The following is an 8,284-nucleotide window of genomic DNA, read 5'->3' as shown; positions in this document are numbered from 1 at the left end:
TGCATGAAAGTGAAAAGTGAAAGTGAAGTCGCTGAGTCTTGTCCGACTCTTAGCGACCCCATGGACTGTGGCCCACCAGGCTCCTCCGTCCATGGGATTTTCCAGGCAAGAGTACTGGAGTGGGGTGCCATTGCCTTCTCCGATCTATCTGTGAGGAAGTTCTAAAAAGAATTGTCAGGGATTTCTTTAATGACTTCCAATTATCAACATGGAAGAATGTGTCCAGAAGGACTTGGGAAAGTTTAGATTTGTTTAGAGAACTGAAGAGGGTGAGACAAACAGCTTCCGCCTGGCTCACACAGAGGCTGAGGTCCTGTTGTAAGAATGCCTGAAATGCACCAGTTCAGAGCTTTTCACCTGGTCAGTCCACGCAGGTGCTGTAGGTGCCCTGCCCACATCCCCTACCCTCACAACTTCAGAGCACACTGGCCTGATGCCAGTCATTAGCAGTACTGTGTGAGGATTTTCTCTCTCTGGACCTTCTCTGTCTACAGCTCGACAGACCTGAAGATGTTAGTTGCTCAGTCGTGTCTGGCTCTTTGTGACCCCTTGGACTGTAGCCCGCCAGGCTCCTCTGTCCATGGGATTCTTAGGCAAGAATACTGGAGTGAGTAGCCATTCTCTTCTCCAGGGCATCTTCCCGACCCAGGGATGGAACCCTGGTTTCTTGCATTGCAGATGGATTCTTTAGCATTTGAGCCACCTCGGAAACCCTCAGCAGGCCTGAGATGTCAGTGAATTCATGTAGCCTTAAAATGGCCCTTACCCAGCGAGCGGAATGAGTTGTACAACCACCCCACTCTCTCCTTTCAGGTGGGTCACTGAGTGATGCATTTAAACTGGCTCCAGCAGGTCTGAGCTCACAGATGTAGCTTGCCGCAAGAGATTCCTTATGGATTGCCTTCCCTTCCTGTCTTGGGTCCCACTGCCCTATCCTCGTTTTCTAGGATCCAAACCGCTTGCCCTTGAATCTTTGAGTGTGCTGTGGGGGGAACCCGAACTAAGAGACAAGCAAAAGCAGCCCGCAACGTCAGCCAAATAAAGAAATTCATGGAGAGGCTTCTGCCAGGGCCGGAGGAAGAAAGCTGCAGCTGGGTCCCGGGGGGAGGAGGAGGGAATCTAGGGCAGCACGTGGTCTCACTCCTTCTCTTCTTCTCCCTGAGTGCTGGCCTCCTTATCTCAGGCAGACCTCCTCCAAGGCTGCAAACATGGCCCCCAAACAGCCCTGGGTCTTATAACTTCTGGCTTTATTTTTTCACTAAGTCCTGCTAAATGCTTTCTCAGGAAAGTATTCTAATCAGATCTGCTTGAATGAAGGAAATACTCCTGGTATTTCTGGCAACAAGGGCAGCAATGCTAGAGCCAGCCAACTGGGGACAAGGGTGAATCTGGGCAAAGCAAACATGGCCCAAGAGGCAAGGTTTCTGAAGCATGGGACTCACTTGGTATGGAGCAGAAGAGCTTTTCTCCTAAAAAATGAGGCTGTTGCTCCCAACATAATAGCAGTTAATCTTTATTGAATCACTGTTATACTCCAGTGCTATTGCTATCCAGTTCTATCTTTTGTCTGTCTATGTATCTCTATTATCTATCTATCCATCTATCTTTTTAATCCTCATAACAACCCAATGAGGTAGGAACTGTCATTATCACCACCAAGTCCCCAGTTTCAAGTAAGAACATGGAGGCTTATAAATATTGTTATTCAAATCCAAACACGAAGATGGAGTCAGGATTAAACCAAGGCTGCCCAATTCTACAGTCTGTACTGTGTTATATTGGCTCCTAAGGTAGAGGGACGGCCATGCAGGCAAACCCACTGAGATCTCATTGCTTCTCTCATTGCTGCTGTTCATGCCACTGTTTACCAAGCTTATGTAAGAAATGCAAAGGATTATCAAGATAACTATGAACAGTTTCACACCAATAAAATGGACAAACTAGAAGATATATTAATAGATAAGTTCCTAGAAGCACACCACGTTCCAGAACTGAAATAGGGAAAATAGGAAAATATGACTAGTAAACCAGTTACTCAGAGAGAGCAAAGGCACCCCACTCCAGTGCTCTTGCCTGGAAAATCCCATGGACAGGGGAGCCTTGTGGGCTGCAGTCCATGGGGTCGTGAAGAATCAGACACGACTGAGCAAATTCACTTTCACTTTTCACTTTCCAGCATTGGAGAAGGAAATGGCAACCCACTCCAGTGTTCTTGCCTGGAGAATCCCAGGGACGGGGGAGCCTGGTGGGCTGCCGTCTATGGGGTCGCACAGAGTCGGACATGACTGAAGTGACTTAGCAGCAGCAGCAGCAAACCAGTTACTAGTCATAAAATTGAATCAGTAATAATAATAGTAATAATGCTTCATAACAAACAAAAGTCCAGGAATGGATGGCTTCATAGATGAATTCTACAAAACATTTAAAGAGGAGATAAAACCTATACTTCTCAAATTATTCCAAAACAATGATGAGAAAGAAGTGTTTCTGAACTCATTCTACAAGGCCAACACCATACTGATACTAAAACCAGATAAAGCTATCATACACAAAAAAGAAAATTACAGGCCAATGTAAGTGATGAACGTAAGTGAAAAGGTCATCAAAAAATTAACAGACTAAATTCAACAATACATTAAAAGGATCATAAATCATAAACAAGTGGGATTTATCCCAGGGATGGAAGGATGGTTCAATATCCCTAAATCAATCAGCACAATACACACATTAACAAATTCAGGAATAAAAATCATATGATCACCTCAAACTATGCAAAAACAGTTATTGACAAAATTTAACATTTATTTGTAATAAAAACTATCAAAAAATGGGTATAGAGGAAACATACCAAAACATAATAAATGCCATATGTGGCAAACCTATATCCAACCTCATAGTCAGTGGTGAGAAGCTGAAAGAATTTCCTCTAAATTTAGGGAAAAGACCTGGATGTCCACTCTCATCACTTTTATACAACATGGTATTGGAAGTCATAGCTACTACAATGAGATAAGAAAAAGAAATAAAAGGCATCCAAGTTGGAAAAGAAGAAGCAAAATTGTTAATCATTCCAGATGTGAAGGTTGCTCAGTGGTGTCTGACTCTTTGCCACTCCATGGACTATACAGTCCATGGAATCCTCCAGGCCAGAATACTGGAGAGGGGAGCCTATCCCTTCTCCAGGGGATCTTCCCGACCCAGGAATCGAACTGGGGTCTTCTGCATTGCAGGCTCTTTACCAACTGAGCTATCAGGGAAGATGCTATAAAAATTAATAGAACTAAAAAAATAAATTCAGCAACATTGCAGGATACAAATTAATATAAGAAATTGTTTACATTTATACAGTAATAGTCAACTGTCAGAGAAATAAATTAAGAACATAATTCCATTTACATATGCATCAAAAAGAATAAAATACCTAGGAATGCTGCTCCTGCTGCTGCTGCTAAGTCGCTTCAGTCGTGTCCGACTCTGTGCGACCCCATAGATGGCAGCCAAACAGGCTCCCCCGTCTCTGGGATTCTCCAGGCAAGAACACTGGAGTGGGTTGCCATTTCCTTCTCCAATGCATGCAAGTGAAAAGTGAAAGTGAAGTCGCTCAGTCGTGTCTGACCCTCAGCGACCCCATGAACTACAGCCTTCCAGGCTCCTCCATCCATGGGATTTTCCAGGCACGAGTACTGGAGTGGGGTGCCATTGCCTTCTCTGATACCTAGGAATAGATCTCACTAAAAAAGTGAAAGATTTGTACTTTGAAAACTGTAAGACACTGATGAAAGGAATTGAAGATAGCACAAACAAATGAAAAGATACACTATGCTCGTGAATTGGAAGAATCAATTAACATACTATCCAAGTATGTTATTATTAATCATCATACCAAAGGCAATCTACAGATTCAATGCAATTCCTATACACACTATAAGCATTTTTCACAAAACTAGAACAAATACTTCTAAACCTTATTTGGAGCCACGGAAGATCCCAAATAGTCAAAGCATCTTAAGAAATAAGGACAACATGGAAGCCTCATGCCCCTTGATTTCAAATTACATTACAAAACTACAGTTATCAAAGCAGTCGGCTACTTGCAGAAAAACAAACAGTAGGTCAAAGGAACAGACTAGAGATCCTACAAATAAGCCTATGGTTATATGGTCAATTGATCTATGACAAATGAGGCAAGAATACATAATGGAAACAAGACAGCCTCTTCAATAAATAGTGTTGGGAAAATTTGACAGTGACATGCAAAAAGTCAACCTGAGTGCTTTCACACATCATATATAGATATCAACTCCAAATGGATTCAAGATTTAAATGCAAGACCTGAAAGCATAAAACTTGTAGAAGAAAACTTAAGCAGGACACTCTGACTTGTCTTAGAAATATATTTTTACATGTCTCCTCAGTCAAAAGGGCTGCCCAGGTGGTACTAGTGGTAAAGAATCCACCAAAAAGTGCAGGAGACATAAGAGATGCAGGTTCAAGCCCTCAGCCAGGAAGATCCCCTGGAGGAGAGCATGGAAACCCACTTCAGTATTCTTGCCTAGAGAGTCCCATGGACAGAGAAGCCTGGCCAGCTACAGTCCACAGCATCACAAGGAGCTGGACAGAACAGAACTGACTTAGCACAGCACATCGGGCAATGGAAAGAAAAGCAAAAATCAACAAGCAAGGCTACATCAAACTAAAAAGATTTTACACGGCAAAGGAAACTATCAGCAAAACATAAATTCCATGGACTAAATAGGAAAATATATTTGCAAACAATATATCTCATAATCTGGAGGAGGGCATGGCAACTCACTCCACTATTCTTGCCTGGAGAATCCCCATGGACAGAGGAGCCTGAAGGGCTACAGTCCATGGGGTCGCAAAGACTCGGACAGGACTGAGCAACTAAGCAAACAATATCTCATAAAGAGTTAATATCCAAAAGATACAAATAACTCAGGCAACTCAACATCAAAAAACAAGCAACCCCATTAAAATATGAGCCAAAGACCTGAATAGACATTTTTCCAAAGAAGACATACAGATGGCCAACAGGCACATGAAAACATGTTCACCATCAGTAGTCATCAGGGAAATGTAAATTGAAACCATAAAAGACATTGTTTCATACCTGCCAGGATAAAAAGCATTAACCAGACTTTGGAGAAAAGGGAAAGCTTGAGCAATTTTGGCAGGATTGTGAATTGGTGCATCTACTACAAAAACAGTATGGCGGTCCCCCCAAAAATTAAAAATTAAACTGCCATACAATCCAGCCATTTAAATTCTGGTTATTTCCTTATGAAGGTGGGCAGACTGATCAGACAATCAGATGTGTAGTACCACACATTGTTGAATTAGTCTCTGTAAAAATAGACACTCCCACCTACTCACCATGCTGCTTCAAAGAACACGCTTTGGGAAAATTCACAGAATGAAAAAAAAAAATATATATATATATATATATTATGTCCAGAACACATCAGATTCTACTCCCTACGTTAAAAAGTTCTCGGAGGACTAAACCGTATCCCAATGTGCCCATATGAAAACACACACTGAAATAATCTCTGCTTTATTATCCACCATTTTCAGTGTTTTTATATGGCCACATATACACAAAAGCTTTTATAACCCAAACATTGGGAGGTTTTTGTTTCCAAATTCTCCCTGAGGTGGTGAAGATTTGGTACCTTCATTCCTCTCAGTCCACTGGCTCACCAGAAAAACCCATCAGTCGACTAGCCCAGGGTTAGGAACCCACCCTGCTCTGACTTTCTCTCCACTATTGTTCTCATCTTTTCCTTGAAGCAAGTGCTATTTAAATTTCAGAGTGACCCACTAACAGTGTGAGAATATTACACAAAATTTTTAGAAGTTGGATTTGACTGAATTTGCTTGAGCATTTCTTCATTTTATATGACCCAATGGTAATATAAGGAAGCTTGTTCTTTTTAGTAACAGGAAAGCAATATGAGAGAATTCCAGAAATTCTGTGGCTGCCCTTCCAACAACAGATGCTCTGATGGTATGCAAAACAAGTGACTCAATATTCTGTAGTATTTTGAGAGCACTCAAAGTTCTATGTCAGCTCACACTCAAGTAGACACTGTATAGGAAGTAAAGCACAGAACAGGTTCAAAGCAAGGTAGGTCAAGAGACCCACAAAAAGCACAGCTGAAGTCATCATACACATATTTACCAGGATATTTTTTACAGGCCTGTAGATAATGTCCATATAAAGACTTTGAGTTCCCCATCAGAAGAGCAGAACTAATTCCTTCCTCCTGCGAGGACACAGATTTCTGAGCAGCAGTGGAACCAGCCAATAACAATTCAGATTCTCTAACCCTCCAGAAACCATTAAAACGCCAAGGATTCTGGCAATACAAGAAAGGTCTAATTTCTCAAACGTTGGAGGTATTCAAGAAAGTAACATCTTTCACTTAAACACGTTTGGGTTACACTGTTTGATGACATGACCTGGGGACCTGCATGCATCTTTCTCCATTTATGGACCAGATTTCCACATTTATCCCCAATTCCTCTTGCATTAAAGCACCCACTTCAGGCAATCTTGGCTATTACTGTTGTTGTTCAGTTGCTAGTTCATGTCCACCTATTGTGACCCCATGGACTCCTGGCAGGCCTCTCTGTCCATGGGATTATGGGATTCTCCAGGCAAGAATACTAGAGAGGATTGCCATTTCCTTCTCCAGGAGATCTTCCTGACCCAGGGATCAAACCCATGTCTCCTGTATTGGCAGGAGGATTCATTACCACTATGCCACCTGAGAAACCCCTTGGCTATCAATATTAAGACCTTAAACTTCATTCATTAATTTACTCATTCATTCATCTACCTATTTATTGAATAAATATTAATTAAGTACGATAAAGAACCTGCTAGCAATGCAGGAGACTCAGGTTCGATCCCTGGATAAGAACACCCCCTGGAGAAGGGAAGGTAACCGACTCCAGTATTCTTGCCTGGAGAATTCAATGGGCAGAAGAGCCTGGCAGGCTAAAGTCCATGGGCTTGCAAAGAGCTGGACACAACTGAGCGACTTTCACTTTACTTCTCCAGAGGGACAATCAAATTAGACCTGTCTTATATTGCCAGAATCCTTGGCATTTTGTTTCTAGAGGGTTTAGAGAATTTGAATTGTTGTTTGGCTCAACTGCTGCTGAGAAATCTGTATCCTCACAAGAGAGTGTCAAGAAAGTTGATTTCCCTTACTTCAAGGAGGGGATGGTAATAAACCAATGTCTTTTGTGCTATGAGCAAGGCAAGCCCAGTGTACGAAGGGAGTGCAGACTCAGAACCCACTGGATGGGGATATTGAAGATGCCATCTGAAGGACTGACATTCATAGAGAGTAGCAGCAGGGCCTTCTGGACAGAGAGCAACAGGTTGGAAGCCACAGAGGAATACAACCACAGCCTGGTCTGTTCAGGAAATAGCCATCTGTTCCATGAGTCCAGAGCAAAGGTAAGATCAGGAAGAAAGGGTCTTCAGTGCCCTACGGAATCTAAACTCTCTCTTAAACATCAAGGGGAGCTATCACGATGTGAAGTGCTTTAACCAGGAATGGATAGAATGAGATTTCTAAATCAGTATGTCTACAATCCCACACCTTAAATTTCCTCTCCCAATTCTCTGCCAAAAATATCACAATCTCACAAACTCAGACTCTTTCCTTCTCAACTGTTCTCACACCTCATTAACTGGCCAGCAAATCTTCTTAATTCTGGGTCCCCAAAAAAGAAACTGCTGAATCTAATCCTTCTGCCATATCCTCTTCTCCTGCTGCTGTAGGGAAAACCTACACCATGTCCTTGCGGACGATAGTAAGAGCTGTTAGTGGCAAATACCACGAGCTAACTCTCCAAGAGCCACTGGCCACCCTCACCTCCCTTTCTCATCTCCAGCTGCAGAGGCTGGGAGGTCACCTGCAGAGTCTCCATCCAGCCAGGGTGGTCACATGACTCGGCTTTGGCCAGCAGGATGTAAGAAGTCCCACAGGAACCTCTGTGAAAGACTTTTTTTTTTTTTTTTTTCCATGATAAAAGGGATAGTTGGTCAAAGCAGAGAACCTTTTCTTCTTTCTAGCTGCCTCCCTGCTTCCTGCCTCTGAAGTTGGTAATGATACCTGGAGATACTCTTGCCTGGAAAATCACATGGATGGAAGAGCTTGGTAGGCTGCAGTCCATCGGGTCACTTAGAGTTGGACATGACTGAGCGACTTCACTTTCACTTTTCACTTTCATGCATTGTAGAAGC

The sequence above is a fragment of the Bison bison genome, unplaced genomic scaffold, assembly GCF_000754665.1.
Source record: "Bison bison bison isolate TAMUID 2011002044 unplaced genomic scaffold, Bison_UMD1.0 scf7180017864236, whole genome shotgun sequence".
Classification (NCBI taxonomy): Eukaryota; Metazoa; Chordata; class Mammalia; order Artiodactyla; family Bovidae; genus Bison; species Bison bison.
This window is presented reverse-complemented; position numbering follows the sequence as displayed.